The sequence below is a fragment of the Nilaparvata lugens genome, chromosome 14, assembly GCF_014356525.2.
Source record: "Nilaparvata lugens isolate BPH chromosome 14, ASM1435652v1, whole genome shotgun sequence".
In the NCBI taxonomy this organism is placed as follows: Eukaryota; Metazoa; Arthropoda; class Insecta; order Hemiptera; family Delphacidae; genus Nilaparvata; species Nilaparvata lugens.
Genome location: NC_052517.1, coordinates 2,836,430 through 2,858,102, shown reverse-complemented (window position 1 = coordinate 2,858,102; position 21,673 = coordinate 2,836,430). Strand labels below are relative to the sequence as shown.

The 21,673-nt window shown below is 36.5% G+C and overlaps 1 protein-coding gene across 1 annotated transcript in view; it reads right to left on the bottom strand.

The window, feature by feature from the left end:
- The window catches only part of LOC111060835 (tyrosine decarboxylase), a 66,913-nt gene extending 45,715 nt beyond the window's left edge, over positions 1-21,198 (bottom strand). The window contains exon 1 of the mRNA XM_039440499.1: positions 21,021-21,198. The gene's annotated coding sequence lies outside the window, so the exon portion shown is untranslated. The remainder of the gene's footprint in view (positions 1-21,020) is intronic.
- Positions 21,199-21,673: the final 475 nt, after the last annotated feature.

Below are 21,673 nucleotides of genomic sequence, written 5' to 3'. Positions count from 1 at the left end.
CTATTGTATATAAGTGGATAAGCCAGTATATACTGTAATCTACATAAATAAAGTACTCAATCAATCAGCTTCTTCTTTTGTAAGAAAACAAAATAAGGATTTCAGTGGCTGCTGGCTCACAGCTTGTCAGCTGAATAATTTCAGGTTTGCCACACAAACAAAAAATTTTCATAACTCAATCATTTTTCAAGATACAACAACATTTTATGTACCAATCTGTTCAGAATTTAATGGCGGATAGAATGAAGCGTGTTGCGGAAAAACGACACAAGTGGCCTCGGGTCGTTTTTCTACCCAGCTCCTCAATTATAATTGAAATTTCCATACCATATTATGTTACTATAGAACTATAATCTAGATAGAGTACCTCTTCGAAACAGTTGTTAACTGGCAACTAAATTAATAATTTTGTCAGGTTGGCATTAAGTTGAGTTGACTTTGTTAGGTTGGCACCAATTTGAAGATTTAAATGCATTTATCGCGGAAAAATTGATTAAGCACTGCTACTTCAATCCTGGGAATATTATATTACTAGCAGTCAGGCTCGCTTCGCTCGCCATATCCGTTTAGCCAGCCGTTTAGTCTGGACCCCCGACAGGATTGTCCTAACATATGATAAAAATGCTCAAATGAAAAATGCAGGCGAGCGAAGCGAGCCTGCTGATCCCATTCTTAGATGATCCAGTCGGGGGTCCAGGGGGCGGACCCCTGGCTAGACGGATATGGCGAGCGAAGCGAGCCTGACGGCTAGTACACTATATAACAACATGTGTGGTGAGTAACGAGTAAGTTATGTATAGTAGTACGTATCTAGTATGTAGTTTAGATTTAACATAATTATTAGTTTAACATAAACATAATTTATGAATGTTGTTTCAATATTTTAGTTAGGACTAGCTGGTAACCTGTGCTCCGCTAGTTTATAATTACAAAATCTGGTGTGGCGCACTCACACAACTTTCCTTGCCGTTATGAAAATTGATCACCTGACGCTAGTGTTCACGCGCATCTCAAGTCTACTACTATTCAAAGATATGAGCCAGCGGGTGACAGGACAATAACGCTGGAGACAAGCATGAGGTCTGCTATCTCTTCATAGTGAATCATTTAAAAGAATCAACAGTTGCCAACAGTTTGCATTATTGAATAAACACATTTTCTCGAATTTCAAGCTTATTTACAATTTTAGTTGAAAATGTCACTGAACATTAATTGTAGAGATTTTCATGCTCAATCTTTTCCACTTGAGATTTTTTGTTTAAATTGTATCTGAAGCCTGATAATTGAGAATCTAAAATCAAACTTTGCATAGATGGGGCGGAGCTCCTGAAATTTTTACAGATATGGGACTTGTGGCAGTTGATAGAGCTTATTAATGACTATTTTAGGTATAAATTTGATCAAAATCGTTGGAGCCGTTTCCGAGAAAATCACGAAAAACCCTGTTTTTGACAACATTCTCGCCATTTTAGCCGCCATCTTGAATTACATTTGATCGAAATTGTTCGTGTCGGATCCTTATATTGTAAGGAGGACTTTAAGTTCCAAATTTCAAGTCATTCCGTTAATTGTATGTTTATTCCGTATATCGTGTTCAGAGACATATACTCTGTGTACATACATACCCTCATACACACGCATACAGACCAATACCCAAAAACCACTTTTTTGGACTCAGGGGACCTTGAAACGTATAGAAATTAAAAGTTGGGGTACCTTAATTTTTTCGGAATGCAATACTTTCCTTACCTATGGTAATAGGGCAAGGAAAGTAAAAATTGGAGTTAATGAGTTGAGTAGTTGAGACGTGATGATGCGTCCGTCATTCGTGAATTTCCTATTCCTATTCTAGACGATATACCTTTGGTATAGATTTGATACAAACAACTCAATACCGTATCAAGTCCCCCATCAAACTTGATACAAACAACTTAATTATTTCATATCAATGTTGATACAAACTCGTCTTCCGTATCGATACACGAATAATGTAAATTTCCCAACTAAAATCTTGACGTACTGAAATCTTGAAAAACTGAAAATAGGCCTATAACCATCCTCGGTAAATTAAGAATCTGTATGCAAAATGTCAAGTTAATGAGTTGAGTAGTTGAGACGTGGTGATGCGTCATTCGTGAATTTCCTATCCCCTACCTGTATAAGCAGATTCTTTCCTTTACTAGTAGTTCTGTGAACAGTGGACCTCGCGCTCAGTAAGTTACATTGACCTATTGTTATGTTTTCTCAAAAATTAATAAATAATTTATCAATTTAAAATGTCTAGAAAAAATCCTAGATTGTCCTAAAAAATCCTATTGTTATGTTTTCTCAAAAATTAATAAATAATTTATCAATTTAAAATGTCTAGAAAAAATCCTAAATAAACATAGAGCTTTCTGTCCTATCGTACCGTGACGTGTCGTCCCGGAATGTGAGTGTGAGCGCTGTTATCAGGTCTGGCTGCAACTGTCTACAACGTTGATGGAAAGATACAATTTTCAAGATGTTCGATGTTTTTGAACAGGTAGTATTATAGTCCACTAGACAGCTGATCTATGATGAATAATTCTATAGTCTGATTTTTACGGTAATATTGGCGTATGAAGGAGGCTCCTTTTTCCTTTTATATTATCCTTGAAATGCAGTTTCCAAAAACCTTGTATATACGTCGACGTGCAATTAAAAAAGGAACATACCTGTCAAATTTCTTGAAAATCTATTACCGCGTTTCGCCGTAAATGCGCAACATAATAGTCTGTTATTTGTATATCTAGAGTGAAAAGTACGACTTTTTCTCCGTGTGGGAAAAAGTTTGAAGCCCGAGGCGAAGCCGAGGGCAGCAATTTTCCTGAGGGAGAAAAAGGATTTTTCGCTCGTGATGTACACAACATTTTTCCTCCATCTACATTTTTTCATAGAAACTGCAAATAAAATCATTCTAATAACTTATGTATTGGTGACAATGATTCCTAACATCATAACCTAAATCTAAAACCTAAAAAACCGTCTGATTGGCAGTTGGCACTGCCGATTGCACTATCTATCGGCAAAAGTTGTAACAATTATATCAGCTGAGCAGCTACCAAAAATGGCTGACTCCAGATCACGCGGTTCAGATTTGAATTGCAGATCAAAAATATTTGTTGGCTGGTATTTTGAATAGAATAAAATATTTTTAAAATTGTATACATTTTTATCGTCTACTAATATTAAGAATATAATAATTATCATACAAACATATATTTCATGAGTTAAACAAATTTCTGGTTGTGGTATTGAATTCAGTTGACTCAATGACAGACACCTCTATTATGCTTTCTCATCTGAGCTTAGACCTTCTAACCTATTACAATGTAAGTTTCAAAATAGAGATGCTCCTCATGTATTTAAATGGAGTCACTTTTACTCCCTAGGGAGTTTTTGTTTTTACTACCGAGAGCGAAAAAGTAACACTTTAGTATTAGGTTTCAGGGAGTAAAGTAAGTACTTTAGACAGTTGGTGGAGGAAAAAACATTTAAACATTAAGAGAAATGCCAAACCGTCGACTTGAATCTTAGACCTCACTTCGCTCGGTCAATTATAGTATAGATGATACAGTCTATCTTTCCCGTATCATTCAATGATACAGACTATATCTCCCGTATCATACCTCTCTACACGTATAATTCCCCTCACAATGCTTTCTCCCTACATATCTCTCCCGTCGTTTTAGCTACAAACAAAGACTCCGGGAAGGACTTTCCCGCAGTGGAAAACTCGCTTTTCACAACGATTTTCTCCCGTGAGAGAGAGAGGGACGCCGCCATTGTTTCGAGAATATTTTCGGCATTTTCCACTTTGCGAAACGCGTTCACACATGGATGACTATGTCCCTGAGTAATATGTGATATGCTTTATCTGTCAGTATTGGTTTAATGAGCAGTATTGATGTTATAATATCAGGAATAGTGCCAGTTTGGAGTGGAACACAGTTTGTCTCCGTGCTTTATTGTTTGTATAGATTCGTCACTGGTTTGTTTTATAATTCGAAATTAGATCATTTTTGACCTAAACAGAAAATATGTTGTCTGATTCATTCATACCTTCTATATTATCCAAAAATCCTTCTCTTCTCCTCATTCTTCTTCTTCTTCTTCTTCTTCTTCTTCTTCTTTTTCTTCACCTCCTCCTCATCCTTCTCCTCCTCTATTCTTTCTTCTTCTCCTCTTCCTTTTTAAACACTAATTGCTATAGTGAGGTCCACGTTATAATGGCAGTATTTGATTAACATTGGTTTTGCTATCCTTGTCTATCATTCGACAAAGCAGGTGGCTCTATCCTGTTTTGTATCAAATTATGATGTTATGTATCATGTTGAGATGATACTGTATCATATTGTCAAACACTAATTGCTATAGTGAGGTCCACGTTATAATGACAGTGGAGAAAGATAGGAGAACAACGTTGCCGATCCTCACTGTCTTGTCAATCAATGCCTTCTACAGACGGTAGCTGATACAGGTTTATTGATGTAATATTAACGGTTCATTCTCGTTCAAAGTAATCAATTATATTTTATTAAGCAAGAAATTGTATTTTTCAAAATGAATTTTCATAATTAGGATGGAATATTTTGTTAATGAATTGTTAATTCTACATTATTAAAGGACGATATGGCAACAGGGCAAAGCGGGAAAGAGATAGCGCTATCCGCTTTGTTGGATGATAGACAAGGATAGCAATACCATTGCTAATCAAACACTGCCATTATAACGTGGACCTCACTATAGAACAAGAACAACCATAACATGGAACAGTATCAACACAATATGATACAGTATCATCTCAACTTGATACACAACACCATAATCAGATACAAAACAGGACCTCACTATAGTTCCCACTCTCTCTTCAAGGGCAGATTCTTTTCTTTCTCCATTCATTTCTCCTCCTACCACTCTTTCTCGACGTCCTCCTCCTCCTCATCGTGCTTCTTCTTTTCTTTTACTTCTCTTTCTTCTCCATCACAGCTTCTCCTCCTCCTCCTCCTCCTCTTCTCTCTCTCATTCTAGTTTTATATTACTTCTCTCTTCTTCAAGGGCAGATTCTTTTCTCTCTCCATGCTTTCACTTCCTACTCTTCCTCCATGTCCTCCTCCTCCTGCTTCTTCTTTTCTTCCACTTCTCCTTCTTCCTCCCTCTCATCTACTCTTCCTCCTCCTCCTTTTACTTCTCCTCCTCTTCTCTTCACCATTCTAGTTTATATTACTTCTCTCTCTTCAAGGGCAGATTCTTTTCTTTCTCCATCGACTTTTTCACCTTCCACTCTTCCTCCTCTTGCTTCTTCTTTTCTTCCACTTCTCCTTCTTCTCCCTCTCATCTACTCCTCCTCCTCCTTCTATCCTTCTCCTCCTCTTCTCTTCACCATTCTAGTTTATATTACTTCTCTCTCTTCAAGGGCAGATCCTTTCCTTTCTCCATCCACTTTTTCACCTTCCACTCTTCCTCCTCTTGCTTCCTCTTTTCTTCCACTTCTCCTTCTTCTCCCTCTCATCTACTCCTCCTCCTCCTTCTATCCTTCTCCTCCTCTTCTCTTCACCATTCTAGTATTATATTACTTCTCTCCTCAAGGGCAGATCCACTTTTTCACCTTCCACTCTTCCTCCTCTTGCTTCTTCTCCTCTCCAACTTCTCCTTCTTCTCCCTCTCATCTTCTCCTCCTCCTCATTCTCCTCTTCTCCTCTTCACCATTCTAGTTTCATATTACTTCTCTCTCTTCAAGGGCAGATTCTTTTCTTTCTTCATCTACATTTTCACCACCTCCACCTCCTCCAAATTCTCCTCCTCCTTCTCCTTATCCTCCTCCACCTACTTCCTCTTCTCCTCCTCCTCCTCCACCTCCTCCTCCAACTTCTCCTCCTCATTGAAGGCGTGAGTGGAGTAAATTAATTTTCACCCCTTTTGAAACGACTGGACTCAAGTCGGTATGTCAGATGCATCCCTCAACACAGACTACTTGAATCATCTCTCTCACTCTCTCTCTCTCTCTCTCCCTCTCAATCACTAAACTCCATCTCAATATCCCACTTTATCCCTCTCTGTCACACACTAATTTTATATTTCTCGATCACTCTCTCACACACATATTTTATATCTTTCTTTCTTTCTCTCTCACTTTTAATATCTCTCTGTATCCCTGTCTCACACAAACACCAACTTTATATTTCTCTTTCACACACACACACACACATACATACTTTATCTCTCTCTCTTTCTTTCTCTGTGAATCTCATTTTGCAAACCAATTTCATGACATACAATAATTTAATAAGACGTCGAGTATTGTATTTTTATCGAAACGCAAATCATTTTCCACTAAGTAGAGTATTTTCATTCACCTACCAGACTAAAATTAGATATGGATCGTTATCTGCTTTGTTGAATGATAGACAAGGATAGCAACACCAATGATAATCGAATACTGCCATTATAACGTGGACCTCACTATAGCAATTAGTGTTCGACAATATGATACAGTATCATCTCAACGTGATACATAACATCATAATTTGATACAGAACAGGATAGAACATGTTACATAACATAATTTGATACAGAACAGGATAGAGCTATCTGCTTTGTGGAACGATGGACAAGGATAGCAACAACAATGTTAATCAAATACTGCCATTATAGCGTGGACCTCACTATAGCAATAATTAGTGTTCGACAATATGATACAGTATCATCTCAACATGATACATAATATCATAATTTGATACAGAACAGGATAGAGCTACCTGCTTTGTGGAAGGATGGACAAGGATAGCAACAACAATGTTAATCAAATACTGCCATTATAACGTGGACCTCACTATAGCAATTAGTGTTCGACAATACGATACAGTATCATCTCAACATGATACATAACATCATAATTTGATACAGAACAGGATAGAGCTATCGGCTTTGTGGAACGATGGACAAGGATAGCAACAACAATGTTAATCAAATACTGCCATTATAACGTGGACCTCACTATAGCAATAAGTGTTCGACAATACGATACAGTATCATCTCAACGTGATACATAACATCATAATTTGATACAGAACAGGATAGAGCTATCTGCTTTGTGGAACGATGGACAAGGATAGCAACACCAATGTTAATCAAATACTGCCATTATAACGTGGACCTCACTATAGCAATTAGTGTTTGACAATATGATACAGTATCATCTCAACATGATACATAACATCATAATTTGATACAGAACAGGATAGAGCTATCTGCTTTGTGGAGCGATGGACAAGGATAGCGACAACAATGTTAATCAAATACTGCCATTATAACGTGGACATCACTATAGCAATTAGTGTTTGATAATATGATAAAGTATCATCTCAACATGATACATAACATCATAATTTGATAAAAAATTGAATAGAGCTACCTGCTTTGTCGAATGAAAGACAAGGATAGCAACAACAATGTTAATCGAATACTGCCATTATAACGTGGACCTCACTATATAGTTGACCGAGCGAAGTGAGGTCTAAGATTCAAGTCGACGGTTTGGCATTTCTCTTAATGTTTAAATATTACGCATTTACGGCGAAACGCGGTAATAGATTTTCATGAAATTTGACAGGTATGTTCCTTTTTTAATTGCGTGTCGACGTATATACAAGGTTTTTGGAAATTTTGCATTTCAAGGATAATATAAAAGGAAAAAGGAGCCTCCTTCATACGCCAAGAATATTACCGTAAAAATCAGACTATAGAATTATTCATCATAAATCAGCTGACAAGTGATTACACAGATGTGTGGAGAAGCCAGTCTATTGCTGTATTTCCATAAGGTCTATAGTTTCAATCAGGTACTTGTGGTGAGAATACTGCGTGAGGTCTACTGTTCACTGAACTACTAGTACAGAAACGGTAAGATACAGATATAAAAAGCTTGGCATCAGCTGATTAAAAGTGAATTGCTTCACAGAACTACTAGTATAACTATTACTTATATAATTTTAATTTGAACAATCAGATACCGTTCCACCAATGTGTGAACCCTCCCCATAAGATCCATATGATATTCTTTTTCTGTCTAGCAGAGCAGAAATGCATTGTAAAGTAGGGTTTTATTGATCTACGACATGTCAAACTGTGTAAAATAATTGAGGATGATTTATGACTTCAGTTACGGCTCAGCTGTTTAGCCCTGCTTTTAAGTTTGGGAGCTCATCTTAACTAAATACACCACAGAGTGAGCAAGGCGAGACGTAGCAAGCTAAATAGGGACAATATCGGGGACCGAGCTTCGCTCTGGAGTACAAAAATATAAAAAATTTATTACGAATGAAGAAATTACTAGTATTCTGTGAACAGTAGACCTCACGCAGTATTCTCATCCACAAGTACCTGATTGAAACTATAGACCTTATGGAAATACAGCAATAGACTGGCTTCTCCACACATCTGTGTAATCACTTGTCAGCTGATTTATGATGAATTATTCTATAGTCTGATTTTTACTCTAATATTGGCGTATGAAGGAGGCTCCTTTTTCCTTTTATACTAGTAGTTCTGTGAACAGTAGACCTCACGCAGTATTCTCATCCACAAGTACCTGATTGAAACTATAGACCTTTTGGAAAAACAGCAATAGACTGGCTTCTCCACACATCTGTGTAATCACTTGTCAGCTGATTTATGATGAATACTTCTATGGAATCCTTCATGAAGGAACATACCTGTCAAATTTCATGAAAATCTATTACCGCGTTTCGCCGTAAATGCGCAACATATAAACATTTAAATATTCAAACATTAAGAAAAATGCCAAACCGTCGACTTGAATCTTAGACCTCACTTCGCTCGGTCAATTATAATATGCATGGTTCATACAGAAATGTTCTATCTAATCACAATGAATTGAGATTAATTCCCTGAGGAATGCAAAATTTCCCTCACAAAGGTCTAGTTGCACTAAAGCCGGTTAAATTTTAATCCTGATTAACTTCACGTGAACCAAATCAGAGAAGACCATTTCAAAAAGACGGATCTACTGGAATTAATCAGGATTGAAAATAACCCGGCTTTTTGCAACCGGCACTAAGTACCTGATTGAATGATTACAAAAGTTCAACAGCTGAGTCATAATTTTGACACAGTCCCACACACATGAACTCGCTCACTCACTTCCATCATTAACAGATGACGAAATAATTATTATCAGCTGTTTTTCCAAGGATGAATAATAATTATCATTTAAATGTCCTTCAGCGAGTTTTCCCAGGGATGAGACCTAGTGCAATTGAATCTTCATATTATAAACCCACTATGCTCTGAATTTTGTGAGAATCGTTAGAGCCGTTTTCGAGATCGGTAAAATACAAAAATCTAAACATATAAACAGAAATTGCTCGTTTAATAGTATAGGATATTTGAAGGTCCATTTAGGGGTGTCTGAACTGCAAAATTTATGTGTTTAATTTGAATATTGAAGATGATTTCAAAAATGATAATATTTTTATAATTATTCTCAAATGTTATTCTATTCATCTGTGAGGGAATAAGATTTCCTCTATTTAATAATAATCGATAATTGAACAGAGGAAAAGGAGAAACCGGTAGAGTAAGATGACAAGGAGAAACATAATGTTGAGGAGGAGGATGAGGAGGTGGTGGAGTATGAGAAAGAAAAGGCACAAAGAGAGAAAGAGATTGAATGACATTCATAATTCACGGGGATAAGAAGAATAAATGAAAGAAAACTATACACGAAGAATTGGCCGGGTGCAGAGAAGAAGTAGAAGAAGATGATGATGAAGAAGAAGTTGATGATGATGAAGAAGAAGATGATGATGAAGAAGAAGAGGAAGATGATGAAGAAGAAGTTGATGATGATGAAGAAGAAGTTGATGATGATGATGAAGAAATAGAAGAAGAACAAGAAGAAGTTGATGATGATGATGATGATGGAGAAGAAGAAGATGGAGAAGTAGAAGAAGAACAAACAACAAGAAAAGAAGATGGGAAAGTAGAAGAAAAACAAGAAGAAGTTGATGATGATGAATAAGAAGAAGTAGAAGGAGAGCAACAACAAGAAGAAAAGAAGATGAGAAAGTAGAAGAAGATGGTGAAGAAGAACAAGAAGACGAATGAGAAGACTGAGAAGTAGAAGAAGAAGAACTATATTGAGGACCACTTTATAATGACAGTGTTTGATTGGCTATCCTTGTCTATCATTCCACAAAGCGGATAGAGCTATCTCTTTCTTACTTTGCTCTGCTGTTGCCAGATCGTCTTTTAACAATGTAGAATTAATAATTAATCAACAAAATATTTCATCCTAATTATGAAAATTCATTATGAAATTGTTGAGAAAAATATTTTTTTCTTAATAAAATACAATTGATTATTTCAATTGAGAATGAACAGTTAATATTAAATCAATAAACCTTAATCAACTACCGTCTATAGAATGCATTGACAAGACAGAGGATCGGCAACGTTGTTCTCCTATCTTTCTCCACTGCCATTATAACGTGGACCTCACTGAAGCAGAAGAATAACAGGTGAAAGTAGTAGAGGAAGAAAAATGAGAGAGAGATGAAGAGGTCCATTATAACGTGGACCTCACTTTAGAACAAGGAAGAACACGCGAACAAGAATGAGAAGATGGAGAAGTAGAAGAAGATTGATTGATTGATTGAGTACTTTATTTATGTAGATTACATTATATACTGGCTTATACACTTATATACAATAGCTTACAATACAGCAACATTATAGATGAATTTACATAATATAGACTAAGAAAATAATTATTGAACTGTATATGATATGAAAAAGCAATTTGTAATATAATAACTATAGATAATAATTATATTGTTATGCATCTACATAAATTGGCGGAGCTTTGGACATATCAATGTCCATTCTTCGGAAACAATATTAAAAATATCCTCCCCACTAACTCTCTACCAAAGGTGGAGAAGAAGAAGAAGAAGAAGAAGAAGAAGAAGAAGAAGAAGAAGAAGAAGAAGAAGAAGAAGAAGAAGAAGAAGAAGAAGAAGAAGAAGAAGAAGAAGAAGAAGAAGAAGAAGAAGAAGAAGAAGAAGAAGAAGAAGAAGAGAAGAAGAAGAAGAAGAAGAAGAAGAAGAAGAAGAAGAAGAAGAAGAAGAAGAAGAAGAAGAAGTGTAAGGGGAAGAAGAAGGAGAAGAAGAAGAAGAAGAAGAAGAAGAAGAGGAAGGGGAAAAAGAAGAAGATTGAGAAGAAAAGGAAATATTGAAAGAGGAACAGTGTGTATAGGGACCTCTCTCCTGGAAGCAATCAGCGAAATGCATATTTTTGTTTCAACGCTTTCAAAGTTTAAAAACCTCTCGCAACCGACATAGTTCTCTTTAAACTGACAGAAATATTTGAATTTTAAGTATTAACGTTATCCATTAAGAATACTGACAGAGTTGATAATTTCACCTCAGCAGTCGTTATTTGCCAGACTATATTGTCTAGTTGTCTGTCTCCACCGAGAAAAGATGGAAGAAGATATTCCATGGTATAGGTCGTTTATGCTCCAAATTTATTCTCAGACTACTGTCTATGATTAGTGTGTTGTTGGGAGTGTGAGAGTGTAAGAAGGGCACAGTATGAGAGACTACCAGCGTCACATAGCTTCACCAAAAACAACTACTAGGACTATCGGCTTCAGTTAACACTCACATTTGCAACATAGACACCCTATACACTGTCTATTATTAGTGTGTTGTTGGGAGTGTAAGAGTGTAAGAAGGGCACAGTATGAGAGACTACCAGCGTCACATAGCTTCACCAAAAACAACTACTAGGACTATCGGCTTCAGTTAACACTCACATTTGCAACATAGACACCCTATACACTGTCTATTATTAGTGTGTTGTTGGGAGTGTAAGAAGGGCACAGTATGAGAGACTACCAGCGTCACATAGCTTCACCAAAAACAACTACTAGGACTATCGGCTTCAGTTAACACTCACATTTGCAACATAGACACCTATACACTGTCTATTATTAGTGTGTTGTTGGGAGTGTAAGAAGGGCACAGTATGAGAGACTACCAGCGTCACATAGCTTCACCAAAAACAACTACTAGGACTATCGGCTTCAGTTAACACTCACATTTGCAACATAGACACCCTATACACTGTCTATTATTAGTGTGTGTTGGGAGTGTAAGAAGGGCACAGTATGAGAGACTACCAGCGTCACATAGCTTCACCAAAAACAACTACTAGGACTATCGGCTTCAGTTAACACTCACATTTGCAACATAGACACCTATACACTGTCTATTATTAGTGTGTGTTGGGAGTGTAAGAAGGGCACAGTATGAGAGACTACCAGCGTCACATAGCTTCACCAAAAACAACTACTAGGACTATCGGCTTCAGTTAACACTCACATTTGCAACATAGACACCCTATACACTGTCTATTATTAGTGTGTTGTTGGGAGTGTAAGAGTGTAAGAAGGGCACAGTATGAGAGACTACCAGCGTCACATAGCTTCACCAAAAACAAATACTAGGACTATCGGCTTCAGTTAACACTCACATTTGCAACATAGACACCTATACACTGTCTATTATTAGTGTGTGTTGGGAGTGTAAGAGTGTAAGAAGGGCACAGTATGAGAGACTACCAGCGTCACATAGCTTCACCAAAAACACTACTAGGACTATCGGCTTCAGTTAACACTCACATTTGCAACATAGACACCTATACACTGTCTATTATTAGTGTGTGTTGGGAGTGTAAGAGTGTAAGAAGGGCACAGTATGAGAGACTACCAGCGTCACATAGCTTCACCAAAAACAACTACTAGGACTATCGGCTTCAGTTAACACTCACATTTGCAACATAGACACCCTATACACTGTCTATTATTAGTGTGTTGTGGGAGTGTAAGAGTGTAAGAAGGGCACAGTATGAGAGACTACCAGCGTCACATAGCTTCACCAAAAACAATACTAGGACTATCGGCTTCAGTTACACTCACATTTGCACATAGACACCCTATACACTGTCTATTATTAGTGTGTTGTTGGGAGTGTAAGAAGGCACAGTATGAGAGACTACCAGCGTCACATAGCTTCACCAAAAATAACTACTAGGACTATCGGCTTCAGTTACACTCACATTTGCACATAGACACCCTATACACTGTCTATATTAGTGTGTTGTTGGAGTGTAAGAAGGGCACAGTATGAGAGACTACCAGCGTCACATAGCTTCACCAAAAACACTACTAGGACTATCGGCTTCAGTTAACACTCACATTTGCACATAGACACCCTATACACTGTCTATTATTAGTGTGTTGTTGGGAGTGTAAGAAGGCACAGTATGAGAGACTACCAGCGTCACATAGCTTCACCAAAAACAACTACTAGGACTATCGGCTTCAGTTAACACTCACATTGCAACATAGACACCTATACACTGTCTATTATAGTGTGTTGTTGGGAGTGTAAGAAGGCACAGTATGAGAGACTACCAGCGTCACATAGCTTCACCAAAAACACTACTAGGACTATCGGCTTCAGTTACACTCACATTTGCAACATAGACACCTATACACTGTCTATATTAGTGTGTTGTTGGAGTGTAAGAAGGGCACAGTATGAGAGACTACCAGCGTCACATAGCTTCACCAAAAACAACTACTAGGACTATCGGCTTCAGTAACACTCACATTTGCAACATAGACCCCTATACACTGTCTATTATTAGTGTGTTGTGGGAGTGTAAGAAGGCACAGTATGAGAGACTACCAGCGTCACATAGCTTCACCAAAAACAACTACTAGGACTATCGGCTTCAGTTACACTCACATTTGCACATAGACACCCTATACACTGTCTATATTAGTGTGTTGTTGGGAGTGTAAGAAGGCACAGTATGAGAGACTACCAGCGTCACATAGCTTCACCAAAAACACTACTAGGACTATCGGCTTCAGTTAACACTCACATTTGCAACATAGACACCTATACACTGTCTATTATTAGTGTGTTGTTGGAGTGTAAGAAGGGCACAGTATGAGAGACTACCAGCGTCACATAGCTTCACCAAAAACAATACTAGGACTATCGGCTTCAGTTAACACTCACATTTGCAACATAGACACCTATACACTGTCTATTATTAGTGTATTAGTGTGTTGTTGGGAGTGTAAGAGTGTAAGAAGGGCACAGTATGAGAGACTACCAGCGTCACATAGCTTCACCAAAAACAACTACTAGGACTATCGGCTTCAGTTAACACTCACATTTGCAACATAGACACCCTATACACTGTCTATTATTAGTGTGTTGTTGGGAGTGTAAGAGAGTAAGAAGGGCACAGTATGAGAGACTACCAGCGTCACATAGCTTCACCAAAAACAACTACTAGGACTATCGGCTTCAGTTAACACTCACATTTGCAACATAACGGTCATGTATCATTGCATATCACCATAAATGATACAGTATCACCACACATGATACCGTGTCAACATAATATGATACAGTATCATCTCAACTTGATACACAACACCTTTATTTGATACAAAACTAACAAACTTTGAATGAAACCTACAAACCATGGGTTATCTTCTTATGCTATCTTTTCTCTATGATAAAACACAATTGCCCCAATTCAAATTACCCAATTATTACAATATCAATTCATATTATCGACATTCAAATAGAATTTCATCCCAGTATCAACCAATAATAATTCTCCTCATTGACTTTATGGAGTTCATGGAATAGTTAGCTATATTGTCAGTTATTGAGAATTAGTGTACCGTACATATAAGCCTGCGTTTAAATACTGTAATTTACATAAATGAAGAAAGCCGATTCAATCAGGAATCCAATAAATTCAAGTTGACCCAGTACTTGCTGCAATCTGGTGGCAGATATGAGAACTAGTCATTAGAAATAGGCTCGACCAATGAGCATCGGACAGACGGGCTTTTAGAGGCGTGGCTTTCAGTGTTGGCTTGCGATTGGCCATCGGTTCGAAGCGTAAAGTGTGTTTAGAGAGGGAGAAGGTGATGAAGAGGATTGAGTATGGAGACAGGAGAAGGAGAAGAAGAAAAGGGGAAATGAAGAAGAGGGTGAAGAAGAAGGAGAAGAATAAGTAGAAGAGTGAGGGAACAAGAAGTGAGAAGGTGTAAGAGAAGAAACTTGAAATTTGAATTTTTGAATCTGCAATTTGTTTGAGGAAACATTTATACTCAGTAGGGGTGGAAATCGTTTGGGAACGATTAACATAATATTGACAATATATTTTTCAATAAAATTTTCTAATCTTAGACAATTCACCATAATATAAATTTCCTATAAACATGAATTTTCTAAAAAAACGTCAAGGAATTTCAAAACTTTAAATTTTAACAATAAAAGTGGCTGATTAAATTTATCGAATTTCCAATAAACTGTTTGAGAAAAAGTAGACTAAAGCTGCTTTTACACCAAAGCTATTAACAAAATTTTGATAGCTTGATCCTTCTATTAGATTGAACGGAACTTGACAAACACATATGTTCATCATAATAAGTTATGTTCAATCTAATAAGATCTATAAGGATTAAGTTATTAACATTTTGTTAATGACTTTGATGTAAATGCAGCTTAAGAAGTGGGAAGAAGTTAATTATGAATTCAATTTTGTAAAACATCTTGTAAAGTGAAGCGAATTTTATAGGATTTGTATTGAAACTTTGGGCAAACAAAATAAATTTTGAATTTAGCTAGAAATTCCAGACCTGTTCTAATTAGTAACCTACCTGTTGAGGTAACTCCTGTGAGATATCTAGGGAAGAATGCACTCAGGGATAAAAAAAAACAAAATATCGGGGACCGAGCTTCGCTCTGGAGTACAAAAACATAAAAAAATTATTACGAAAGAAGAAATTATAATAACATTCCTACAGAAATGTTCTATCTAATCACAGTAAATTGAGATTAATTCCCAGAGGAATGCAAAAATTTCCCTCACAAAGGCCCAGTTGCACAAAAGCCGGTTAAATTTTAATCCTGATTAACTTCACTTGAACCAAATCAGAGAAGACCATTTCAAAAAGATGGATCTACTGGAATTAATCAGGATTGAAAATAGCCCGGTTTTTTTGCAACCGGCACTAAGTACCTGATTGAATGATTACAAAAGTTCAACAGCTGAGTCATAATTTTCACACAGTCCCACACACATGAACTCGCTCACTCACTTCCATCATCAACAGACGACGAAATAATTATTATCAGCTATTATCCCAAAGATGAATAATAATTATCATTTTAAATGTCCTTCAGCGAGTTTTCCCAAGGATGAGACCTAGTGCAATCGAACCTTTATATTATTAACCTACTATGTTCTGAATTTCGTGAGAATCGTTAGAGCCGTTTTCGAGATCCGGTGAAATACAAACATCTAAACATCTATTTATTTATTTTATTAATCACATTGTGTAGAAATAGTTAACATGAGGAAAGGTACAACAGTCTCTTGCCCAAAACTGTCCCATTTCCAAATTATACTATACTGTCCAAATCAAAATGTTGGTTATGTCATTTTCACTTTTCAAAATATAATTTTCTAAACATATAAACAGAAGTTGCTCGTTTAATAGTATAGGATAGGATTTCTAGTTTGATGAATGAAGTGAAATTTCAGTTTTATTTTCTTCTCATTTACCCTATATTTTTCAGTAACTTAAAAGTTCCATAAGAAATAATAGGAAATGTTCGATTGAGTCACACCTACCTACTGACTTAATCCCTGTGTGATATTCAAGGCAGAATTTGCTCAGGGATTAAAACCAAATTTATAGTTTTATGAATGAAGTGAAATTTCAGTTCTTATCTATTCAATAATATATTCCAAGTTTTATAAGAAACTAGCAGGTAACCCGTGCTCCGCAAGGGTCTGATTGAAAGCTTGACTGAGTGAAATCTTGAAGAATTGAAAATAGGCCTATAACCATCCTTGGTGAATTAAAAATCTATATGCAAAATGTCAAGTTAATGAGTTGAGTAGTTGAGACGTGATGATGCGTCATTCGTGAATTTCCTATCCCCTACCTGTATAAGCCACTTCTTTCCTTTACTATACTAGTAGTTCTGTGAACAGTAGACCTCGCGCAGTATTCTCATACACAAGTACCTGATTGAAACTATAGACCTCATGGAAATACAGCAATAGACTGGCTTCTCCACACATCTGTGTAATCACTTGTCAGCTGATTTATGATGAATAATTCTATAGTCTGATTTTTAATCTAATATTGGCTGATGAAGGAGGCTCCTTCTTCTTTTTATATTATCCTTGAAATACAAAATTTCCAAAAACCTTGTATATACGACGACACGCAATTAAAAAAGGGACATACCTGTCAAATTTCATGAAAATCTATTAACGCGTTTCGCCGTAAATGCGCAACATATAAGCATTTAAACATTAAGAGAAATGCCAAACCGTCGACTTGAATCTTAGACCTCACTTTGCTCGGTCAATTAAAAAGATTGGATAAATGATTGAGTAAGAAATGATAGGGAATTTCTGATTGAGTCACCTACCTGTTGACTTAATTCCTGTGTGTTGTTCAGGGAAAGACTCGTCTAGGGAATGAGAGATGTTGAGGGATGGAGAGTCAGTTGATAAGTGAAGAGATCTCAAACCTCCGTCAGGGAATAAGGGAGGGAGCAACAGGCATTTAAGGGATGGAGTCCCTACTTGCTAGGGTGGGGATGTCATTGAGAAAGGGCTGGTTCCACTCCACTCCCTCTTAGCCCTGTAGTGAAGCTCTATCCTGTTCTGTACCAAATTATAGTGTTGTGTATCAAGTTGAGATGATACTGTATCATGTTGTGGTTGTTCTTATTCTATAGTGAGGTCCAAGTTATATAATGACAGTATTTGACATTGGTGTTGCTACCCTTGTCTATCATTCTACAAAGCAGATATCTCTATCCAGTTATTATCAAATTGTGGTGGTGTGTATCCAGTTGAGATGATACTATATCATATTGTCGAACACTTATATTGCTATAGTGAGGTCCACGTTATAATGGCAGTGTTTGATTAACATTGGTGTTGCTATCCTTGTCTATCATTCCACAAAGCAGATAGCTCTATCCTGTTTTGTATCAAATTATGGTGGTGTGTATCCAGTTGAGATGATACTGTATCATATTGTCGAACACTTATATTGCTATAGTGAGGTCCACGTTATAATGGCAGTGTTTGATTAACATTGGTGTTGCTATCCTTGTCTATCATTCCACAAAGCAGATAGCTCTATCCTGTTTTGTATCAAATTATGGTGTTGTGTATCTAGTTGAGATGATACTGTATCATATTGTCGAACACTTATATTGCTATAGTGAGGTCCACGTTATAATGGCAGTGTTTGATTAACATTGGTGTTGCTATCCTTGTCTATCATTCCACATAGCAGATATCTCTATCCTGTTTAGTATCAAATTATGGTGTTGTGTATCAAGTTGAGATGATACTGTATCATATTGTTGAACACTGCTATAGTGAGGTCCACGTTATAATGGCAGTGTTTGATTAACATTGGTGTTGCTATCCTTGTCTATCATTCCACAAAGCAGATAGCTCTATCCTGTTTTGTATCAAATTATGGTGTTGTGTATCAAGTTGAGATGATACTGTATCATATTGTTGAACACTTCTATAGTGAGGTCCACGTTATAATGGCAGTTTTTGATTAACATAGGTGTTACTATCCTTGTCTATCATCCCACAAAGCAGATAGCTCTTTCCTGTTTTGTATCAAATTATGGTGTTGTGTATCAAGTTGAGATGATACTATATCATATTGTTGAACACTGCTATAGTGAGGCCCACGTTATAATGGCAGTGTTTGATTAGCAATGGTGTTGCTATCCTTGTCTATCATCCCACAAAGCAGATAGCTCTATCCTGTTTTGTATCAAATTATGGTGTTGTGTATCAAGTTAAGATGATACTATATCATATTGTTGAACACTGCTATAGTGAGGTCCACGTTATAATGGCAGTATTTGATTAACATTGATGTTGCTATCCTTGTCTATCATCCCACAAAGCAGATAGCTCTATCCTGTTTTGTATCAAATTATGGTGTTGTGTATCAAGTTGAGATGATACTGTATCATATTGTTGAACACTTCTATAGTGAGGTCCACGTTATAATGGCAGTTTTTGATTAACATTGGTGTTACTATCCTTGTCTATCATTCCACAAAGCAGATAGCTCTATCCTGTTTTGTATCAAATTATGGTGTTGTGTATCCAGTTGAGATGATACTGTATCATATTGTCGAACACTTATATTGCTATAGTGAGGTCCACGTTATAATGGCAGTATTTGATTAACATTGATGTTGCTATCCTTGTCTATCATTCGACAAAGCAGATAGCTCTATCCTGTTTTGTATCAAATTATGGTGTTGTGTATCAAGTTGAGATGATACTGTATCATATTGTCGAACACTTATATTGCTATAGTGAGGTCCACGTTATAATGGCAGTGTTTGATTAACATTGGTGTTGCTATCCTTGTCTATCATTCCACATAGCAGATATCTCTATCCTGTTTAGTATCAAATTATGGTGTTGTGTATCAAGTTGAGATGATACTGTATCATATTGTTGAACACTGCTATAGTGAGGTCCACGTTATAATGGCAGTGTTTGATTAACATTGGTGTTGCTATCCTTGTCTATCATTCCACAAAGCAGATAGCTCTATCCTGTTTTGTATCAAATTATGGTGTTGTGTATCAAGTTGAGATGATACTGTATCATATTGTTGAACACTTCTATAGTGAGGTCCACGTTATAATGGCAGTGTTTAATTAACATTGATGTTGCTATCCTTGTCTATCATTCGACAAAGCAGATATCTCTATCCTGTTTTCTATCAAATTATGGTGTTGTGTATCAAGATGAGATGATACTGTATCATATCGTCGAACACTTATTGCTATAGTGAGGTCCACGTTTTTATGGCAGTGGAGAAGGATAGGAGAACTGCTTTATTAACTGGTTATTCTTGTTTAAGATATAATCAATTTTTATTTATTCGACAAGAAAATATATGTTTCAATGATTGAATAATACATTTTCATAATTGAGATTGAATATTTCGTTCATTAATTATATTTCTGAACTAGCCGTCATGCTCGCTTCGCTCGCCTGCATTTTTCATTTGGGCATGCTTCATTGCATCAGAAAGTCAAAGCTAAGAAAGCGCAAAAAACGCAGATTTTGGGCGTATCTTTGACGTTATTGCAAATTCCTTCTAACACAGCATTATTACATCCTAGCTGAACTTCTGTACTAATTTTAAACATTTTCTGTGCATTTGTTCTCGATAAAGCTGAGAAAACGCTAAAAATCGCTGGAAAAACGCAGATTTTGAAAATTTTTCCAAATCCGTTCTTAGTGCGCCTCTGAAGGGCTAACTGAACATACCTACCAAATTTGAACGTTTTTGGTCCGATAGATTTTTAGTTCTGCGAGTGAGTGAGTCAGTCAGTGTGTGAGTGCCATTCCGCTTTTAAATTATATATATAGACTGATTAAAAACAATCTGGCAACGTTGAAGAGCTACAAAAGGATAGCGCTATCTGCTTTGTGGACTGATAGACAAGGATAGCAACACCAATGTTAATCAAATACTGCCATTATAACGTGGACCTCACTATAGTAGGGTAGAGGTATTCAGGGAAAAATAGTGAGATATTCAGGTTATAAAGTCAGCACCTGAATAACATTGATGTTGCTATCCTTGTCTGCATTAGGCAACGCAGATAGCTCTATCCTTTTCGGCAACGCTGTTCTTGTATCTTTCTCCACTGCTATTATAACGTGGACCATACTCTAGATAATATACTTGAATAGTGTAGTGCATACAACAATTTTTTAAAACTTGGAATCTACAATAAAAATAACGATCAGATTAAATTTGAAAATTATTTCCAATGACTTACCAAAGAATAGATAGAGGTTAGCTCTGTTTTCCAAGGGTGATCTATTAGTTCGTAATTGACTGAGACATTCTTGATCTTGGTTTGATTAAACTGCAGTCTCGGTTTAAGGTTTAAGTTGAGGCTAGCCTAAGGTTTAAGGTTTGGGAATTAAGGGCGACTTGAATTTTGTTCATTGTGTTATAGTGTAGGGTGTTATGTATGTTTTTGATATAGGTATAGGTTATGTGAGTTATTTGTAAACTGCGACATATGTTTTATGTGATCATGAATATTATTACACAGATGTGTGGAGAAGCCAGTCTATTGCTGTATTTCCATAAGGTCTATAGTTTCAAGTCAGGTACTTGTGGTTGAAAATGCTGCGTGAGGTCTACTGTTCACAGAACTACTAGTTTATTATAAACAATATAGTTTATTCTAAACTACTAGTTTATTCTAAACTACTGGTTTATTCTAAACTATATAGTTTATTCTAATCAAGTAGTTCTGTGAATAGTAGACCTCACGCAGTATTCTCATCCACAAGTACCTGATTGAAACTATAGACCTTATGGAAATACAGCAATAGACTGGCTTCTCCACACATCTGTGTAATCACTTGTCAGCTGATTTATGATGAATAATTCTATAGTCTGATTTTTTCTCTAATATTG